At 47.3% G+C, this 22,018-nt stretch overlaps 1 protein-coding gene across 1 annotated transcript in view; it reads left to right on the forward strand.

Annotated features, from left to right (window-relative positions):
• The window catches only part of ODAD1 (outer dynein arm docking complex subunit 1), a 259,341-nt gene that overhangs the window by 199,465 nt on the left and 37,858 nt on the right, over positions 1–22,018 (forward strand). The window lies entirely within an intron of this gene.

A 22,018-nucleotide genomic window follows, 5' to 3' on the forward strand; every position in this document is an offset into this window, starting at 1 on the left:
TCCATCAAAGTCAAGATCCACTTATTACATCAGGTCTCCCATTCCCTGTAGAAATTGCACCTGATATACGTACCTTGGCCTTGCGTCCGCAATGAAAAGGGTGACTTCACCGCCTGGTGAGATCCTGGGAATTATGAGTGTCCTAGATTTTTGCAGGAAGATGCTCCAGCACAATGCAGAAGAGTCTTCTCATGATTTGGGATCCTCAGCATTCCCAGGATTTCCCTAAAAAGATTAGGATATTACCTTTGCCTAGGCACTGTGGGTGCACGTAAACTAGGAAAGTATATTTTATAACTTTTTATTCCACAGGTGTGTTTTCTTACGTGTATCATGCGGTGATTGAACAACGGGGTTTCCTGATGTAATATGTGGACCTTGCCTTTTAGTGTCACATTTGTTTTAATTTATAAAAGTATTTCCAGGCTACAGTATATGAAAGAGGAATCAATGCTTTTGATGTACAGTATGTAAGAAAAATGCCTTTTACTATTAAAGGCACATTATATCTGAGTAGCCAGGATTGGGAAATGGGAGGTGTTCTACAGTGGGTACGGAAAGTATTCAGACCCCCTTAAATTTTTCACTCTTTGTTATATTGCAGCCATTTGCTAAAATCATTTAGGTTCATTCTTCTTACTCATGAATGTACACATAGCACCCCATACAGACAGAAAAACACAGAATTGTTGACATTGTTGCAGATTTATTAAAAAAGAAAAACTGAAATATCACATGGTCCTAAGTATTCAGACCCTTTGCTGTGACACTCATATATTTAACTCAGGTGCTTTCCATTTCTTCTGATCATCCTTGAGATGGTTCTACACCTTCATTTGAGTCCAGCTGTGTTTGATTATACTGATTGGACTTGATTAGGAAAGCCACACACCTGTCTATTTAAGACCTTCCAGATCACAATGCATGTCAGAGCAAATGAGAATCATGAGGTCAAAGGAACTGCCTGAAGAGCTCAGAGACAGAATTGTGGCAAGGCACAGATCTGGCCAAGGTTACAAAAAGATTTCTGCTGCACTTAAGGTTCCTAAGAGCTCAGTGGCTTCCATAATCCTAAAATGGAAGACGTTTGGGATGACCAGAACCCTTCCTAGAGCTGGCCGTCTGGCCAAACTGAGCTATCGGGGGAGAAGAGCCTTGGTGAGAGAGGTAAAGAAGAACCCAAAGATCACTGTGGCTGAGCTCCAGAGATGCAGTCAGGAGATGGGAGAAAGTTGTAGAAAGTCAACCACCACTGCAGCCCTCCACCAGTCGGGGCTTTATGGCAGAGTGGCCCAACAGAAGCCTCTCCTCAGTGTAAGACACATGAAAGCCCGCATGGAGTTTGCTAAAAAACACCTGAAGGACTCCAAGATGGTGAGAAATAAGATTCTCTGGTCTGATGAGACCAAAATAGAACTTTTTGGCCTTAATTCTAAGCGGTATGTGTGGAGAAAACCAGGCACTGCTCATCACCTGTCCAATACAGTCCCAACAGTGAAGCATGGTGGTGGCAGCATCATGCTGTGGGGGTGTTTTTCAGCTGCAGGGACAGGACGACTGGTTGCAATCGAGGGAAAGATGAATGCGGCCAAGTACAGGGATATCCTGGACAAAAACCTTCTCCAGAGTGCTCTGGACCTCAGACTGGGCCGAAGGTTTACCTTCCAACAGACATGACCCTAAGCACACAGCTAAAATAAGGAAGGAGTGGCTTCACAACAACTCCGTGACTGTTCTTGAATGGCCCAGCCAGAGCCCTGACTTAAACCCAATTGAGCATCTCTGGAGAGACCTAAAAATGGCTGTCCACCAACGTTTACCATCCAACCTGACAGAACTGGAGAGGATCTGCAAGGAGGAATGGCAGAGGATCCCCAAATCCAGGTGTGAAAGACTTGTTGCATCTTTCCCAAAAAGACTCCTGGCTGTATTAGATCAAAAGGGGGCTTCTACTAAATACTGAGCAAAGGGTCTGAATACTTAGGACCATGTGATATTTCAGTTTTTCTTTTTTAATAAATCTGCAACAATGTCAACAATTTTGTGTTTTTCTGTCAGTATGGGGTGCTATGTGTACATTCATGAGGAAGAAGAATGAACTTAAATGATTTTAGCAAATGACTGCAATATAACAAAGAGTGAAAAATTTAAGTGGGTCTGAATACTTTCCGTACCCACTGTATAAACAAGGAAGGTGTAGTGGATAAAAATATACTCTACAGTGTATACAGTAAAACACTTGTCTTGCATATCATCATACAGGGCACACCATGGCGACTCTTTAGCTTAATGAACTGGACATGTCATGGTTTTCTTCTAACAGTACTTTCAGACTTTCTGCAAACTGTAGTGTGTTGTACTATGTTATTATGTTCTACAGTTTTTGGAACATACCTCTGTTAGTCGCACCCACACATTTCCTTATATGTCTTATGCTTGTGGATGCTAGTGCCACTGTGCCATTAATATACTTAGGAAGACGCAGATGCTGGTTTTTCTGCTTCACCTGACCCTCTGAAAGTATTCAGTATAAAATGTAGACCTGCAAATCATTTTCCTTAGTTTGAAGTTTGTACATTTTTAGTTTTATGGACCCTGAGCTGTTGGCCAGACCTTCTGAAGCAGAATTTATTTATCATTTCTATTCTCCCTGCAGCACTGAGTAGATTAAAAAATTTTCACAAATGGCACAGACAGACAGTAAAGAACATTCACCCAATCCCAATAACAGTTAACTCAAGGTGCATAGGTATGTTTTTGGCCTTCCCTGCTGACTGATTGCTGAGCTTGTTCAAGGAAAAATTCCATCACCCGAAGTCGATTTTCCTGTACAGTCATTTTGCCTTCTCTTTCGACAAGATGGCATCAGTAGTGGTTCCCCTCCCCTATCCTTTAGCACAATTACAATATTGATGAACTAATGCACTTTTTGGTTTGTCACTGGAATTTATTTTGTTAATTTCTATATAATCTACATAATTTACAGAACTTTACTGAGAATGCCAAGCTGTCCAAAAGTCTCAGTTCTTTCTCCTTTTTATACTAGTTTATAGTGTACTAGTGTCCCTACTACAGTCATACAGATGTATATCCAGGCTCTCATCAAATTGAGTGGATGCCAAATAACCAACCCCTAAGCATGCTGCTGAAAAAAATCCAAAGTAGCAGGAGGAAGCAAACACAAAGAGAACATAAAAACTGCATGTGGATGTTTTCTCTGATGGTATTTTAACCCTGGACCCTAGAGCAGCAAGACATGATTACTAAGCACTTAGCTGTATTCAAAATCAAATGTTTGTATATAGAATATCCCCTAGGAGCAACCAGCAGCTATATTTATATCCATTTTCTTGCAGTAATTACAGTCTGCTTTGTTATATAGAGGGTTACCTAGAGTCTGGGATGAAACCCATATAACTACAGAATATAAAGCCCAACTGCAAACAATTGTATTTTTCTTATGCAGGGCTACTCCATAGGAACCACTGATTAGGATGGGTCCTCTGTTATTTGCCTCAACCTTTTCCAAAAACCTCAGCCCCTCTAACAAACCAGATTGAGTGTACAAACATACAATATCACAAGTAAATACTGAAAGTAATACCTTAGTACCCAGTAGTAGCTGGGTAGCTATATCTCTAGCATTAGAAAAGAAAACAGGCACCAAACCAGGTATTAAAGGCAAACTTAATACATTGTCACCCAATATGGTTGGTAACTAGGCAGGCAAAAAAAAAAAGGAATCACAATGGTAATAACACAATTTAGCATAGAAAATGATTAACAGAAGGCAGACTAGAGATAAGATGACATTTGGCCTCCAGATAAGCAAAAAAATTGGCAAGGCCACCTCAAGTGCAGCAGTGAGCAGTTGTAAAGTTTAATCTACTGTTTGCTAGAACTAAACTGCCAGAGTGCATGTATGGAGGCAAAGCTAGTCCTAGACCGACTGGGTAAGCACTGTCCAAAAGAAGGGAAGGGGGCAGGGAAACAAAAGGGAACTTGTAAAATAATTATTATGGGAGCAGCAGTTCTTTGAGATGTTCTCCGGACCACTATCAATGGGGCCCTTTAACCTCCCTGGCGGTATGATTCTTTCGGATTTTAGGTGCTGAAAGCGGTACCATTATTTTGCTTGCAATTCTGGAGAATGAGCAGCCCAAACCAGCTATTTACTAATGATTTCTTTTTACCGTGTGTTCTTCTTTATAACATCCCGAGTATGATAAAGTTTGAAACACAAAATCCTAAATTATAATATAATAAATAACTATAAAATAATAATATAATAATAACACTTTTTTTTTTTCCAAAAAATAACACTTTTTATTCAATAAATGATAGTAAATCATGTAATCAAAAACACTGACATTTTTTTTTGTCAAACACGGATGCAATATATTTTTTTTTTTCCCAAAAAGGATGCAATATTACTCTTCATACTGCTTCAATAAACGTCCCGGGTGTGGAAAATTTTGAAACAGGGTACAGCGCAAAGTCCAACATCACAGTCTGGACAGTAGTACCGTGTTTCTTTTCTTATTTTCCGCCCGGTGTCGTCGTGCTTGGAACAGCACACCACACACATTCTTGTGGGTGCAGCCTTCTTCTCCGTCGGCGGAATGAGGTCCATAAAATGACGACCGGTCAGTCGTTCGGGGTTCACGACACCAGCCGCACGGCGTCCGGATCGACTTACAGTTGGTGTCTGGTGCCTGAGAAAAATCAGCTCCGCAATTTTCCACACAAAGTCCGCATGGATCATAGGCCGGTCGCTTTTCTTTTTCAGCAGAATGAAGGCATTCCATTAACACTGCTCCAGGAGGTGTCTGAAAATTTTTTTATAGTATTTCTTCTGCTGTTTCCGCATTGCTGGATAGAAGGTCATGGCCTGGTCAGCTCTGTCCACACCTCCCATGGTGTTATTGTAATCCAGGGCCAGTTGCGGTTTCAGCACATCTTTTCCCCCTTTTGTATGGACCATGACAGTGGCGGTGCTATGGATGGTGCTCATCAGGCAGACATCTTTTTTGTCGCGCCATCTAAGTGCCAACATTTTGCCTTTCTGCCAGGCAACTAACTCTCCAGGCTTGAGTTTTTTGTTGGCAAAGCTGGGGGGCATGTCACGCCGGTTTGCTCTGACGGTCCCATAAGCATCCGTCTTGTGCTGTAGGAGGAACTCAAACAGTTCTGGGGAGGTGTAAAAATTGTCTGTAGTGACACAATACCCCTGATCCAGCAGAGGCTCAATCAGCGTCAGAACTGAAGCAGTTGCCATCCCATAGCTGCTGAACCTTGGGTTAAACTTAGTTCCTCTTCCGGTATATAGGACCGAGTTCCAAATATATCCAGAGCTGGATTCACACAGCATAAAGGATTTTATTCCAAAGCGTGCTCGCTTGGACGCAATATATTGGATCCAGCTAAGTCTCCCTTTATACGCCATAAGACTTTCGTCAATGCAAATGTCTCTTTCTGGGACATAGGACCGCTGGAAGTTTTTCAAAATTAATTGATAAATGTCCCAGATTTTTTTCAGCTTCGGAGCCGGATGAGATGTTTCATCAAACTCCTCATTGTTGGCAAAGTGCAAATATCGCATTATAAGGGAAAATTTGTACTCCGACATTATGGTTCCAAAAAAAGGAGTGGCCAATAATTTGTTGGTGGTCCAATACCACTTCTGCAGGGGTTTCCCCACCACTCCCTGCAGAATAATAAGGCCCAGGAATCTCCAGATATCCGCACTGGTAACGGGTTCCCACATCCTGCTCCTGGAAAACCGCCGATGTGCTGCGGTTTGTTGTTGCTGGTACCGGTTGGTCTCCACAACAATTTTTTCGATGACCTCATCGGTCAAAAAAAGCTGCAGATACGCCAAGGGGTTATCCTCCTCAACATCAACTTTGAGACCAGGCGTTCCGGTATACGGGAACCTTGGGGGCGCTACGTGCTCCATACCGCAGTCGATCACGCACCACGTACGCACATCGCTCGGCACATCATCATCACTAAACTCACTTTCGTCGGATGATGAGCTTTCCCATGCATCGCTGTCACTCCACTCTCCGTGCGATTCGGGATCGCTGTCGCTATCGCCCAGCAGGTCATACATCGCTTTTGATGTTGCGGCACGCTTGCTTGAGGCCATGGTCGCTCTGCAATAATCCAGATACAAAGTATGGAAATAATGCAGGAAGTGCAATGGAGAAAGCACTGGGGGGCATAAAAAGGTCACTTTATTATATTTTGGGAATGTAATCCAATAGGATTACAGTGTGTCAGTGTGTTTGGTGTTTATACTTTTTGAATTTGCCGCCGGTTCCACCCCCCGGCGGACGTCACGTCGCCGGAGACGGAAGCCGGGGCTTACAGACGATCGAGAGGAAGCTCCGCCGCCGGACGCCGCTCTCATACATCGCTGGATCCCGGAGAAAAGGTAAGTGAAACCTCCACCAGGATCCAGCGATCTTCCCAGCGCTACCCCGAGTGTGACTCGGGGTTACCGCTTTTGGCTCAAAAATCTTACCCCGAGTCACACTCGGGAATACCGCTAGGAAGGTTAAGAGTGTTGGTGCACTTAACAACAGTCCTAGCTAACTTGCATGTAGTATAATTACAATATAGGTACGGTGTAGTCCCAACATAGGTGCGGGATATATGTGGTTCAGATGCAGTAAAGGTTCAGTATTATGCAGTATAGTGTTGGTATAGATGCAGTCAAGATTTGGAATAAGTGAGGTATAGAAGGCAGCATGGGTGCACTATGGATTGGGTACACTTGGTGTCCTGCTCTCAGTGGCTCATTCCCTGCAAGCAATATCAGCAATGGGCAAATAGCCCTCTCACCAGTCCCCAGGATGCTGCGGTGATCTCTCTCTATAGAAGGGCAGACCCCTGATTCTCTCCCTGAAGGCCTCCAGTGATTAGCAGTAGGAATCAAGAGGGTGAGTGGATGCCTTAGTTCTCCTGTGGCAGTGGTGCGGGTGCTGTGATGTGGGCAGTGCTCTGCTGCTCTGCTGCCCCTGGGTGTCCTCATCACCAGTTTCAGGCTCAGATCTTCCCTGGTATGGTCTCCCACTGGCAGGCGTGTACTCAGACAAAGGTGTCTTTCTCTCTCTCTAACTCCCTCAACTCCAAGAGAAAGAACCTTCCCTGGCAGTTTAATTAAAATCATCCTTCACTCCTTCTACTGCACAGTGCCTATTAGGATCTGCAGTGTAAGGAGTCAATTGTGCCCATTATATGGCTGGCATCTCAAACAACAACTCCCAGGATTCTCAGCGCTCTGCATAGAGGTCCATTGGCTTGCTTGTCTTTAGCCCTCCCTCTCCTGGCCAGAGGAGAATGCTGTAGCATTACATTAACATTTCAGTAGAGGGTGAGAAGAATAAAAGGCAATGGTGTTGATTTACTAAAACTGGAGAGTGCAAAATCTAGACGCAGCTTGACATGGTAGTTGATTGGTTTCTATGCAGAGCTGCACCAGATGTACTTTCCAGTTTTAGTATTCATATTGCTGTAGGCAAGCACCTGGCTACACTTATAATGGTTGTAACCCTTACCAAAAAAAAAAAGATCCTGTTTTCTTGTAACAGGTTAATCAGCACAGTGCTTGTGCTGTCTAACCTGTTTCTCTCTAAGCTGTAAAAAACCTGGCTGATCCTGCCCCAGTTCTGCCCTCCCCTCTGTAAACTGACCATGGCTGCTGAGCCCTGACACAGTGGTCAGTTTACATGCCTCCATAATCCGCAGCTCTCCTCTGTCCTCCTCTCCCCCATTCCCTGTCTGTCTCCACCCCCACTCCCCCTGCTGTTGTTTGTAGTAAACTAAACTTCTAAAAAATTCACTGCCGGCCCCTCTCCTTTCGGCAGCCAATAATGCACTGAGTAAGTGCCAGCCCCCCTCTTTTAAGCGCTTGGTGCAGGTAATTGACTGGTGCAGTCACGGCGATAAAAAGCTCTGGACTCAAGTAGAACAATAATTTAGCTTGGTTCCCCTTTGTAGGGCTCCCTGGTGCTTTCAAGCCTTGCTGTCGCTTCTTAAAATGAATCCTACCATAGGCCCCACGCTTTGTGTTAGCAACCTGTCCTGCCATAACCCAGCTATTTCCTCCAACAGATCTCTGTACCCCATATTTGGTAATCCATGTTTTCCCCCAGGTTTTATTGGGGGGCTCGTTTCATAGGATTCTTGAGGCAGGTTGCTTTCATGTTTCTCACTTTCTTGATTTTGATACAATGGCTTTTAATCTCAATTCTGATGCAACCGACTGGTTGCTTCGCCTTGGATTTTTGGAAGGCGTTACAGCTCCGTCACTTTCTCCACACGTTAGGACCTCATACAAGGTACAGACGTTCTGACAACATTTGAGTCTTACTGTACGGATAGCAGGACACTCCCTCTGACTTTTTCCAAAATGTATTCCCTACTGATCTCCCCGTCTGAAGACTTTGGTTGCCCTGTCTTGTTAAATGGGAGGCTGACCTTGGGAATAAGTTGACATCTCACACCCCATCTGTTTTGATCCGTTTTTCCCTGAGACCTCTGACCATTGCTGGAGGTGCCGTGGAGAACGGGGGACATTATTACATATTTTCTGGTCCTGTCAGAAATTAGACATTTACTGGAAAGAAATACGCAGACTTACACAACAGTTCACGGATTATCCGGTTGCAGAGGATCCTGTCTTCTTCCTTCTCCACTGCTCTGACATCCCTGCTGAGGCTTAAGAAAGGTCAGTCCTTTTCCTAATGCTGCCAAGCCTGCATTGCTCTGTGATGGAAATACCCCAACCCTCCATCTATTTTAATGTAGCTCAATAAGGTAGAGCAGGGGTCTCCAAACTTTTTAAATGAAGGGCCTGGTTATTAACCCTTAGTCTTTAGGGGGGCCAAACTGTGGCCAGTGTGAATAGAAAATTTCCTAGCATCGGTGGGAGTAAACACTCCCCCGTTATTGGTTTTAGCAGGAGGAATGGTGTCCCATGGTTGGTATCAGTGGGAAGAATAGTGCCCCATGGTTGGTATAAGTAGGAGGAGTAGTGCCCCATGGCTGGCATCAATTGGAGGAATAGTACCCCATGGTTGGTATCAATGGGAAAAATAGTGCCCCATCTGTGTTAGTGGGAGGAATAATGTCCAATAGTTGGTATCAGTGGTAGGAATAGTGCCCCATGGTTTGTATTAATGGTAGGAATAGTGCCCCATCAATGCTGTCAGTGGGAGGAATAGTGCCCCATCGATAGTGTCAGTGGGAGGAATAGTGCCCCATTAATAGTGTCAGTTGGAGGAATCGTGCCTTATCACTTGTGTCAGTTGGAGAAATAGTGTCCCAAGGGCCAGATAGAGGCAAGCAAAGGGCCTCATCTGGCCCCCGGGCCGCAGGTTGAGACCACTGAGGTAGAGGATATCAAAAAAGCTTGAAGACCTTTTGCTTTCCCCCCAGAACAGAAGAGAAAACATGGCTTACTTGGAACATGTTTATTCATGAGGGAAGGTCGCTGCTGGGTAATTGTCCTAGGGATTAATCTCTTCCCGCAGCTCTAGCGGTCCCACACTGGCCAGCACTGTTACTCCTTGCCGCCATCCAACTCCCCCCCCCCTTTTTTCCCCCCTCTATCTCCTTTCTTTCCTCCTATATATCGCCCCTAGCTTTCTCTGAATATTACATAAAACCTGGGTACCCAGGATGTCTTTGTTCCATTGTCTTATAGTATACAATACTGTTAACTGACTCAAAACTAGCATATGATAAACGATTCTTCAGTGAAAACCATATGTCACCATGGTGATTATGGATAAAAACAAGTGTAATGCATATCTTTAAAGGGTAACTCAAAAAATATAAAAAATAGCAAATAAAGTAAAAATAATATAGCTTATACAATTGCGACACAAGTCATATTGTAATTGAATGTTATTAGAAATTACCCTTCCTTTTCAATCTGTAGCCGCTGTCATTTTCAGAAAATGCAATGCAATATGGAGTTGTTTTGTACACAGAATGTGCACTGAACACATCCCAGAAACATAATTTCCTGCTTGTGTGATTGGCTCACTAATTTTCCCAGGAATCTGCCTAGGATACAAGTCACATTTCAGGCATCCCCTGCAACAAAAATGTCCTTTTTGGTGAGATACTCCCAATAGAAACAGGTTTAAAGCAGATTTCCTCATTAGTGCTCTGCAGCTGCACAGCTGACTGATCATTTTAAAACCGCTCCCATTAGACCCACCCAGCACAGGGGAACAAACAGTGATTTGTTCAGTATAATAAAGAGTAGGAATCTGCAACAAAGGTTGCTATAATCCTTGTAATGTATATAGATCACCCAGAGGGGAATGTTTTTTTTCTCAACCAAAGTGGAGTTATGCTTTCATTTTCCTTCAAAAAGCAAGCTTGGTACATTGTTGCTCAATTTCCCTTTTATAGGCCTCATGCTTACGGGTGTATCACAATACTCCTTTGTATGCTGGATTTTTCTACCAGGAGCTGACAGAAAAAACACTGCTCAAAAATTCTAGTTTTGGCATGAAATTATGCACCTGTACAGACATGGGCATCCACAGAACTTTTTTCAGGGGTGGGCATCATTTTAAGGTCCACCATGCTCTGCCCCTTTTCAACAATGTCATGAAGGGGAGGGGCTTAGTCATTATACTTATTTTGAGTATTTATTTTTAAAAGTAAACAGCAGCATTTATTAATAAAGCATTTGTTAACCTAAAAAAAAATGTATCCTGTTCCATTAAAGCATGTTATACAGCACAGTGCTTTGCAGTGTAATTTGGCCCCAATCTATCACCTAAAATACCTGGCTGATCCGGCCTGGCTATGTCCTCCCCTCTGTAAATTGACCACGGTATACCATGGCTGCTGAGCCCTGACACTGTGGTCAGTTTACGTACCTTCGTCATTCGCAGCCCTCCTGTCCTTCTCTGTCCTCTCTCCCCCCTCTCTCTCTGCCTGTCTGCTCCGTGTCAGTGCATGCCCCCTCCCCTCCTGCTGCTGTAGTTTTATTTAAAGTTTCATATCCTGTCTACTGTCTGTTTAATAATCCTGTGTGCCCCTGTGTCTGTGTTTTATAAAAATAAGCCATTCTTTACAAGTTTTCAGAGCGCCACTCACCGCTCACATGATCCGCTGCCTCTCTCCTCCTCTCCCCTCCCCCTCCCCTCCTTCTCACCTCCCGACTGACATCAGTAAGTAATCCTCGGCCCCGCCTGCTGCAGGCAGCTGTCAGACGGGGAGAGGAGAGAGCAGACGGCTCATGTGAGCGGCACTCGGCCATCTGAAAACTGGTAAAGAACGGCCTGTTTTTTTAAAACAGACACACAGGATTATTAAACAGACCAGACAGGATGGTATAAAGTGGCTTAACAACCACTTATAAGAGGAAGTTGAGATTCCAGGGGGGGGGGGGGGGAGACATTTGCTCCCCCTTGCCCCTACCTGCGGATGACCATGTGTACAGGCATATGGGCTTTAGAAGTGTATGCATGTATACTCATTCTATTGGCTAGAGCAGTGGTCCTCAACTCCGGTCCTCAGGGCCCACTAACAGGCCAGATTTTAAGTATTACCTTGGGGAGATGCAGACAAGAGTACTGCAATCACTGAGCAGCAAATTCTATCACCTGGGATGTATTTTAGTTATCTTGCAATCATGGCCTGTTAGTGGGCACTGAGGACCAGGGCTGAGGACCACTGGGCTAGAGTATTATTTTATTCCAGCCACTCAAATGCATTATTGTACATTTTATACATGTTTATGAACGTAAGCCTGTGTATTATGCCAGTAAGTGTCCAAAAACAGGTTTGGGGCCTTTTTTTTATTCCCCTGAACACTGCTCTATAATATAACAACACAATTTGCACGGATGCATTTGATAAAATAAAGTTAATTTTAGAGGCATTTAAAAGAAAAAAAAAGAAAAATTAAAAACAGCAGTACACCCCCACACACCCACTAGTGTAAACCACTGTTGAAGCTTTTGTAACCCTAAAAAAAAAAAAAAAATCCTGTTCCTTTAAAGCATGATATACAGAATAGTGTTTGTGCTGAGTCATTTGTCCCTCTCTATGCTGTAAAATACCTGGTTGATCCTACCTGTTCCTGTGTCCCCCTGTGTGTGCTGACCACCGTGATTGTGGCTGCTGATCCCTTATATCGTGGTCAGTTTACATGCCTCCATCAGCCTGAAGTCTCTCTCTTATTTAGTCAGTGCTGATCTGCTCCCCACCTCTCCCCTCCTGCTGCTATTCCATGTAAAGTAACTGTGTCTAATAACTAGAATCCCCTCTGTTATATGAACCTATGTTGCACAGTGTCTTTGTTTTATAAAAATTGCAGATCAATATCTCATTTCACAGTGCCCCTAAATGGTCACGTAATCTCCCGCCTTGCCTTGCAAACCAAGAAAAGGAACTCCTCCATTCGATTTGTTTCTGTCTGTATGTGACGTGCTGAGTGTACCCCTCCCCCCAGAAAGGTAGCAGTACTTAGCACTGTGTAAAATAACAGCCTAAGCAGACCTTCCAGTTCTCTGCTCTGTGCACTCCCTCACTCCCATTTACTTCCCCATCCTCACTTGCAGGTCACCTCCCCATCCCAGAGTATAATACACCCTACCCTGTGCCCCCCTCACTCCCATTTACTTCCCCATCCCCACTTGCAGGTCACATCCCCATCCCCAAAGTATAATGCACCCTGCCCTGTGAACTCCCTTACTCCCATTTACTTCCCCATACTCAGTTGCAAGTCACCTCCCCATCCCCAAAGTATAATGCACCCTGCCCTGTGAACATTCTTACTCCCATTTACTTCCCCATCCCCACATGCAGGTCACCTCCCCATCCCCAAAGTATAATGCAGCCTGCCCTGTGCACTCCCTTACTCCCATTTACTTCCCCATCCCCACTTGCAGGTCACCTCTCCATCCCCAAAGTATAATGCACCCTGCCCTGTGAACTCCCTTACTCCCATTTACTTCCCCATTCCCACTTGCAGGTCACCTCTCCATCCCCAGAGTGTAATACACCCTGCCCTGTGAACTCCCTTACTCCCATTTACTTCCCCATCCCCACATGCAGGTCACCTCCCCGTCCCCAAAGTATATTTCACCCTGCCTTTTGCACTCCCTCACTCCCATTTACTTCCCCATCCCCACTTGCAGTTTACCTCCCCATCCCCAGAGTATAATGCACCCTGCCCTGTGAACTCCCCTACTCCCATTTACTTCCCCATCCCTACTTGCAGGTCACCTTCCCATCCCCAGAGTATAATGCACCCTGCCCTGTGCACTCCCTTACTCCCATTTACTTCCCCATCCCCACTTGCAGGTTATCTCCCCATCCCCAGAGTATAAAGCACCCTGCCCTGTACACTCCCTCACTCCCATTTACTTCCCCATCCCCACATGCAGGTCACCTCCCCATCCCCAAAGTATAATGCACCCGGCCTTGTGCACTCCATTACTCCCATTTACTTCCCCATCCCCACTTTCAGGTCACCTCCTAATCCCCAAAAGTATAATGCACCCTGCTCTATGAACTCCCTTACTCCCATTTACTTCCCTCCCTTACTCCCATTAACTTCCCCATCTCCACAAGCAGGTCACCTCCCCATCCCCAAAGTATAATGCACCCTGCCCTGTGAACTCCCTTACTCCCAATTACTTCCCCATCCCCACATGCAGGTCACCTCCCCGTCCCTAAAGTATAATGCACCCTGCCTTATGCACTCCCTCACTCCCATTTACTTCCCCATAACCACTTGCAGTTTACCTCCCATCCCCAGAGTATAATGCACCCTGCCCTGTGAACTCCCCTACTCCCATTTACTTCCCCATCCCCACTTGCAGGTCACCTCCCCATCCCCAGAGTATAATGCACTCTGCCCTGTGCACTCCCTTACTCCCATTTACTTCCCCATCCCCACTTGCAGGTCACCCCCCATCCCCAGAGTATAATGCACTCTGCCCTACTCCCATTTACTTCCCCATCCCCACTTGCAGGTCACCTCCCCATCCCCAGAGTATAATGCACCCTGCCCTGTGCACTCCCTCACTCCCATTTACTTCCCCATCCCCACATGCAGGTCACCTCCCCATCCCCAAAGTATAATGCACCCTGCCCTGTGCACTCCTTTACTCCCATTTACTTCCCCATCCCCACTTGCAGGTCACCTCTCCATCCCCAGAGTATAATGCACCCTGCCCTGTGAACTCCCTTACTCCCAATTACTTCCCCATCCCCACATGCAGGTCACCTCCCCGTCCCCAAAGTATAATGCACCCTGCCTTATGCATTCCCTCATTCCCATTTACTTCCCCATAACCACTTGCAGTTTACCTCCCCATCCCCAGAGTATAATGCACCCTGCCCTGTGAACTCCCCTACTCCCATTTACTTCCCCATCCCCACTTGCAGGTCACCTCTCCATCCCCAAAGTATAATGCACCCTGCCCTGTGAACTCCCTTACTCCCAATTACTTCCCCATCCCCACATGCAGGTCACCTCCCCGTCCCCAAAGTATAATGCACCCTGCCTTATGCACTCCCTCACTCCCATTTACTTCCCCATCCCCACTTGCAGTTTACCTCCCCACCCCAGAGTATAATGCACCCTGCCCTGTGAACTCCCCTACTCCCATTTACTTCCCCATCCCTACTTGCAGGTCACCTCCCCATCCCCATTGTATACTGCACCCTGACCTGTGCACTCCCTTACTCCCATTTACTTCCCCATCCCCACTTGCAGGTCACCTCCCCATCCCCAGAGTATAATGCAACCTGCCCTGTGCACTCCCTCACTCCCATTTACTTCCCCATCCCCACATGCAGGTCACCTCCCCATCCCCAAAGTATAATGCACCCTGCCCTGTGCACTCCTTTACTCCCATTTACTTCCCCATCCCCACTTGCAGGTCACCCCCCATCCCCAGAGTATAATGCACTCTGCCCTACTCCCATTTACTTCCCCATCCCCACTTGCAGGTCACCTCCCCATCCCCAGAGTATAATGCACCCTGCCCTGTGCACTCCCTCACTCCCATTTACTTCCCCATCCCCACATGCAGGTCACCTCCCCATCCCCAAAGTATAATGCACCCTGCCCTGTGCACTCCTTTACTCCCATTTACTTCCCCATCCCCACTTGCAGGTCACCTCCTAATCCCCAAAAGTATAATGCACCCTGCTCTGTGAACTCCCTTACTCCCATTTACTTTCCTCCCTTACTCCTATTTACTTCCCCATCTCCACAAGCAGGTCACCTCCCCATCCCCAAAGTATAATGCAGCCTGCCCTGTGCACTCCCTTACTTCCATTTACTTCCCCATCCCCACTTGCAGGTCACCTCTCCATCCCCAATGTATAATGCACCCTGCCCTGTGAACTCCCTTACTCCCATTTACTTCCCCATCCCCACTTGCAGGTCACCTCTCCATCCCCAGAGTATAATGCACCCTGCCCTGTGAACTCCCTTACTCCCATTTACTTCCCTCCCTTACTCCTATTTACTTCCCCATCTCCACAAGCAGGTCATCTCCCCATCCCCAAAGTATAATGCACCCTGCCCTGTGAACTCCCTTACTCCTGTTTACTTCCTCATCCCCACTTGCAGATCACCTCTCCATCCCCAAAGTATAAGGCACCCTGCCCTGTGCACTCCCTCATTCCCATTTACTTCCCCATCCCCACTTGCAGGTCACCTCTCCATGCACAAAGTATAATGCAGCCTGCCCTGTGCACTCCCTTACTTCCATTTACTTCCCCATCCCTACTTGCAGGTCACCTCTCCATCCCCAAAGTATAATGCACCCTGCCCTGTGAACTCCCTTACTCCCATTTACTTCCCCATCCCCACTTGCAGGTCACCTCTCCATCCCCAGAGTATAATGCACCCTGCCCTGTGAACTCCCTTACTCCCAATTACTTCCCCATCCCCACATGCAGGCCACCTCCCCGTCCCCAAAGTATAATGCACCCTGCCTTATGCACTCCCTCACTCCCATTTACTTCCCCATCCCCACTTGCAGTTTACCTCCCCACCCCAGACCCAGAGTATAATGCACCCTGCCCTGTGAACTCCCTACTCCCATTTACTTCCCCATCCCTACTTGCAGGTCACCTCCCCATCCCCAGAGTATAATGCACCCTGCCCTGTGCACTCCCTTACTCCCATTTACTTCCCCATCCCCACTTGCAGGTCACCTCCCCATCCCCAGAGTATAATGCACCCTGCCCTGTGCACTCCCTCACTCCCATTTACTTCCCCATCCCCACATGCAGGTCACCTCCCCATCCCCAAAGTATAATGCACCCTGCCCTGTGAACTCCCTTACTCCCATTTACTTCCCTCCCTTACTCCTATTTACTTCCCCATCTCCACAAGCAGGTCACCTCCCCATCCCCAAAGTATAATGCACCCTGCCCTGTAAACTCCCTTACTCCAGTTTACTTCCTCATCCCCACTTGCATGTCACCTCTCCATCCCCAAAGTATAAGGCACCCTGCCCTGTGCACTCCCTCATTCCCATTTACTTCCCTATCCCCACTTGCAGGTCACCTCCCGATCCCAAAACTATAATGCACCCTGCCCTGTGCACTCCCTTACTCCCATTTGCTTCCCCATCCCCACTTGCAGGTCACCTCTCCATCCACAAAGTATAATGCAGCCTGCCCTATGCACTGCCTTACTTCCATTTACTTCCCCATCCCCACTTGCAGGTCACCTCTCCATTCCCAATGTATAATGCACTCTGCCCTGTGAACTCCCTTACTCCCAATTACTTCCCCATCCCCACATGCAGGTCACCTCCCCGTCCCCAAAGTATAATGCACCCTGCCTTATGCACTCCCTCACTCCCATTTACTTCCCCATCCCCACTTGCAGTTTACCTCCCCACCCCAGAGTATAATGCACCCTGCCCTGTGAACTCCCCTACTCCCATTTACTTCCCCATCCCTACTTGCAGGTCACCTCCCCATCCCCAGAGCATAATGCACCCTGACCTGTGCACTCCCTTACTCCCATTTACTTCCCCATCCCCACTTGCAGGTCACCTCCCCATCCCCAGAGTATAATGCAACTTGCCCTGTGCACTCCCTCACTCCCATTTACTTCCCCATCCCCACATGCAGGTCACCTCCCCATCCCCAAAGAATAATGCACCCTGCCCTGTGCACTCCTTTACTCCCATTTACTTCCCCATCTCCACTTGCAGGTCACCTCCTAATCCCCAAAAGTAAAATGCACCCTGCTCTGTGAACTCCCTTACTCCCATTTACTTCCCTCCCTTACTCCGGTTTACTTCCCCATCTCCACAAGCAGGTCACCTCCCCATCCCCAAAGTATAATGCTCCCTGCCCTGTGAACTCCCTTACTCCCGTTTACTTCCTCATCCCCACTTGCAGGTCACCTCTCCATCCCCAAAGTATAAGGCACCCTGCCCTGTGCACTCCCTCATTCCCATTTACTTCCCCATCCCCACTTGCAGGTCACCTTTCCATCCACAAAGTATAATGCAGCCTGCCCTGTGCACTCCCTTACTTCCATTTACTTCCCCATCCCTACTTGCAGGTCACCTCCCCATCCCCAAAGTATAATGCACCCTGCCCTGTGAACTCCCATACTCCCATTTACTTCCCCATCCCCACTTGCAGGTCACCTCTCCATCCCCAGAGTATAATACACCCTGCCCTGTGAACTCCCTTACTCCCAATTACTTCCCCATCCCCACATGCAGGTCACCTCCCCGTCCCCAAAGTATAATGCACCCTGCCTTATGCACTCCCTCACTCCCATTTACTTCCCAATCCCCACTTGCAGTTTACCACCCCACCCCAGAGTATAATGCACCCTGCCCTGTGAACTCCCTACTCCCATTTACTTCCCCATCCCAACTTGCAGGTCACCTCCCTATCCCCAGAGTATAATGCACCCTGCCCTGTGCACTCCCTTACTCCCATTTACTTCCCCATCCCCACTTGCAGGTCACCTCCCCATCCTTAGAGTATAATGCACGCTGCCCTGTGCACTCCCTCACTCCCATTTACTTCCCTATCCCCACTTGCAGGTCACCTCCCGATCCCAAAACTATAATGCACCCTGCCCTGTGCACTCCCTTACTCCCATTTGCTTCCCCATCCCCACTTGCAGGTCACCTCTCCATCCACAAAGTATAATGCAGCCTGCCCTATGCACTGCCTTACTTCCATTTACTTCCCCATCCCCACTTGCAGGTCACCTCTCCATCCCCAATGTATAATGCACTCTGCCCTGTGAACTCCCTTACTCCCATTTACTTCCCCATCCCCACTTGCAGGTCACCTCTCCAACCCCAGAGTATAATGCACCCTTCCCTGTGAACTCCCTTACTCCCAATTACTTCCCCATCCCCACATGCAGGTCACCTCCCTGTCCCCAAAGTATAATGCACCCTGCCTTATGCACTCCCTCACTCCCATTTACTTCCCCATCCCCACTTGCAGTTTACCTCCCTACCCCAGAGTATAATGCACCCTGCCCTGTGAACTCCCCTACTCCCATTTACTTCCCCATCCCTACTTGCAGGTCACCTCCCCATCCCCAGAGTATAATGCACCCTGACCTGTGCACTCCCTTACTCCCATTTACTTCCCCATCCCCACTTGCAGGTCACCTCCCCATCCCCAGAGTATAATGCAACCTGCCATGTGCACTCCCTCACTCCCATTTACTTCCCCATCCCCACATGCAGGTCATCTCCCCATCCCCAAAGTATAATGCACCCTGCCCTGTGCACTCCTTTACTCCCATTTACTTCCCCATCTCCACTTGCAGGTCACCTCCTAATCCCCAAAAGTAAAATGCACCCTGCTCTGTGAACTCCCTTACTCCCATTTACTTCCCTCCCTTACTCCGGTTTACTTCCCCATCTCCACAAGCAGTTCACCTCCCCATCCCCAAAGTATAATGCTCCCTGCCCTGTGAACTCCCTTACTCCCGTTTACTTCCTCATCCCCACTTGCAGGTCACCTCTCCATCCCCAAAGTATAAGGCACCCTGCCCTGTGCACTCCCTCATTCCCATTTACTTCCCCATCCCCACTTGCAGGTCACCTTTCCATCCACAAAGTATAATGCAGCCTGCCCTGTGCACTCCCTTACTTCCATTTACTTCCCCATCCCTACTTGCAGGTCACCTCCCCATCCCCAAAGTATAATGCACCCTGCCCTGTGAACTCCCATACTCCCATTTACTTCCCCATCCCCACTTGCAGGTCACCTCTCCATCCCCAGAGTATAATGCACCCTGCCCTGTGAACTCCCTTACTCCCAATTACTTCCCCATCCCCACATGCAGGTCACCTCCCCGTCCCCAAAGTATAATGCACCCTGCCTTATGCACTCCCTCACTCCCATTTACTTCCCAATCCCCACTTGCAGTTTACCACCCCACCCCAGAGTATAATGCACCCTGCCCTGTGAACTCCCTACTCCCATTTACTTCCCCATCCCTACTTGCAGGTCACCTCCCTATCCCCAGAGTATAATGCACCCTGCCCTGTGCACTCCCTTACTCCCATTTACTTCCCTATCCCCACTTGCAGGTCACCTCCCCATCCTTAGAGTATAATGCACGCTGCCCTGTGCACTCCCTCACTCCCATTTACTTCCCCATCCCCACATGCAGGTCACCTCCCCATTCCCAAAGTATAATGCACCCTGCCCTGTGCACTCCTTTTACTCCAATTTACTTCCCCATCCCCACTTGCAGGTCACCTCCTAATCCCCAAAAATATAATGCACCCTGCTCTGTGAACTCCCTTACTCCCATTTACTTCCCTCCCCTACTCCTATTTACTTCCCCATCTCCACAAACAGGTCACCTCCCCTTCCCCAAAGTATAATGCACCCTGCCCTGTGAACTCCCTTACTCCCGTTTACTTCCTCATCCCCACTTGCAGGTCACCTCCCCATCCCCAAAGTATAATGCACCCTGCCCTGTGAACTCCCTTACTCCCGTTTACTTCCCCATCCCCACTTGCAGGTCACCTCTCCATCCCCAAAGTATAAGGCACCCTGCCCTGTGCACTCCCTGATTCCCATTTACTTCCCTATCCCCACTTGCAGGTCACCTCCCGATCCCTAAAGTATAATGCAGCCTGCCCTGTGCACTCCCCTACTCCCATTTGCTTCCCCATCGCAACTTGCAGGTCACCTCTCCATCCACAAAGTATATTGCAGCCTGCCCTGTGCACTTCCTTACTTCCATTTACTTCCCCATCCCCACTTGCAGGTCACCTCTCCATCCCCAAAGTATAATGCACCCTGCCCTGTGAACTCCCTTACTCCCATTTACTTCCCCATCCCCAGTTGCAGGTCACCTCTCCATCCCCAGAGTATAATGCACCCTGCCCTGTGAACTCCCTTACTCCCAATTACTTCCCCATCCCCACATGCAGGTCACCTCCCCGTCCCCAAAGTATAATGCACCCTGCCTTATGCACTCCCTCACTCCCATTTACTTCCCCATCCCCACTTGCAGTTTACCTCCCCATCCCCAGAGTATAATGCACCCTGCTCTGTGAACTCCCCTACTCCCATTTACTTCCCCATCCCCACTTGCAGGTCACCTCCCCATCCCCAGAGTATAATGCACCCTGCCCTGTGCACTCCCTTACTCCCATTTACTTCCCCATCCCCACTTGCAGGTCACCTCCCCATCCCCAGAGTATAATGCACCCTGCCTTATGCACTCCCTCACTCCCATTTACTTCTCCATCCCCACATGCAGGTCACCTCCCCATCCCCAAAGTATAATGCACCCTGCCCTGTGCACTCCCTTACTCCCATTTACTTCCCCTTCCCCACTTGCAGGTCACCTCCTAATCCCCAAAAGTATAATGCACCCTGCTCTGTGAACTCCCTTACTCCCATTTACTTCCCTCCCTTACTCCTATTTACTTCCCCATCTCCACAAGCAGGTCACCTCCCCATCCCCAAAGTATAATGCACCCTGCCCTGTGAACTCCCTTACTCCCATTTATTTCCTCGTCCCCACTTGCAGGTCACCTCTCCATCCCCAAAGTATAAGGCACCCTGCCCTGTGCACTCCCTCATTCCCATTTACTTCCCTATCCCCACTTGCAGGTCACCTCCCCATCCCCAAAGTATAATGCACCCTGCCCTTTGCACTCCCTCATTCTCATTTACTTCCTCATCCCCTCTCAGGTCACCTCTCCGTCCCCAAAGTATAATGCACCCTGCGCACTCCTTTACTCCCATTTTCTTCCCCATCCCCACTTGCAGGTCACCTCCCCATCCCCAAAGTATAATGCACCCTGCCCTGTGCACTCCCTTACTCCAATTTACTTTCAAATCCCCACTTGCAGCCTTGCATTACAGCCAATGGAGTTTACAGTTTTTTGGGGGCGTTTTTAAAGTTGCACTTCAGTTTGTAAAAAAAAAAACATTTTTGTTTGTTTGTGAAGCTTGGTTTTATTTATGACGTATATCACAATGACTAAATCTGTGTCTGTAGTGCATGTTCAAATCTTAATATGATAAATAATATGTTATTGGATGTTTACTCCAGCAGTATATATAAATGGATTTAAATAATTCTAGAGAAATACTTAAATAATGCACTACAATTTAACTAAACCCATTCGATTTTAGTAGACTAAATGAAAATTGGAATTGATTTTCATCAATTGACTTAATTCTAATTTTATTTTCGTTTAGTTTTCGTCAGTGAAAACATGCAGCTGATGAAAACTATGACAAAAATATTTTTGTGGACGAAATTAACAAAAGTCCTTAGGTGAAATATATGATGTCAGAGTTTTATCTTATCAATAAATGTATAAACAAGCAATAAACCAAGCACCTCACCCATTTCACAATTCTCAGATTGATGGACTGGTAATCTCTGGGGTGATGTATGAAATTTTAATTTCCTGTAGCAGGAGGTGTAGCCCCTTATTGATAACTGTCTCAAATACAATTGAAAATGCAAATTAAGAAA

This window comes from Pelophylax lessonae, assembly GCF_965119305.1.
Source record: "Pelophylax lessonae genome assembly, chromosome: 12".
In the NCBI taxonomy this organism is placed as follows: Eukaryota; Metazoa; Chordata; class Amphibia; order Anura; family Ranidae; genus Pelophylax; species Pelophylax lessonae.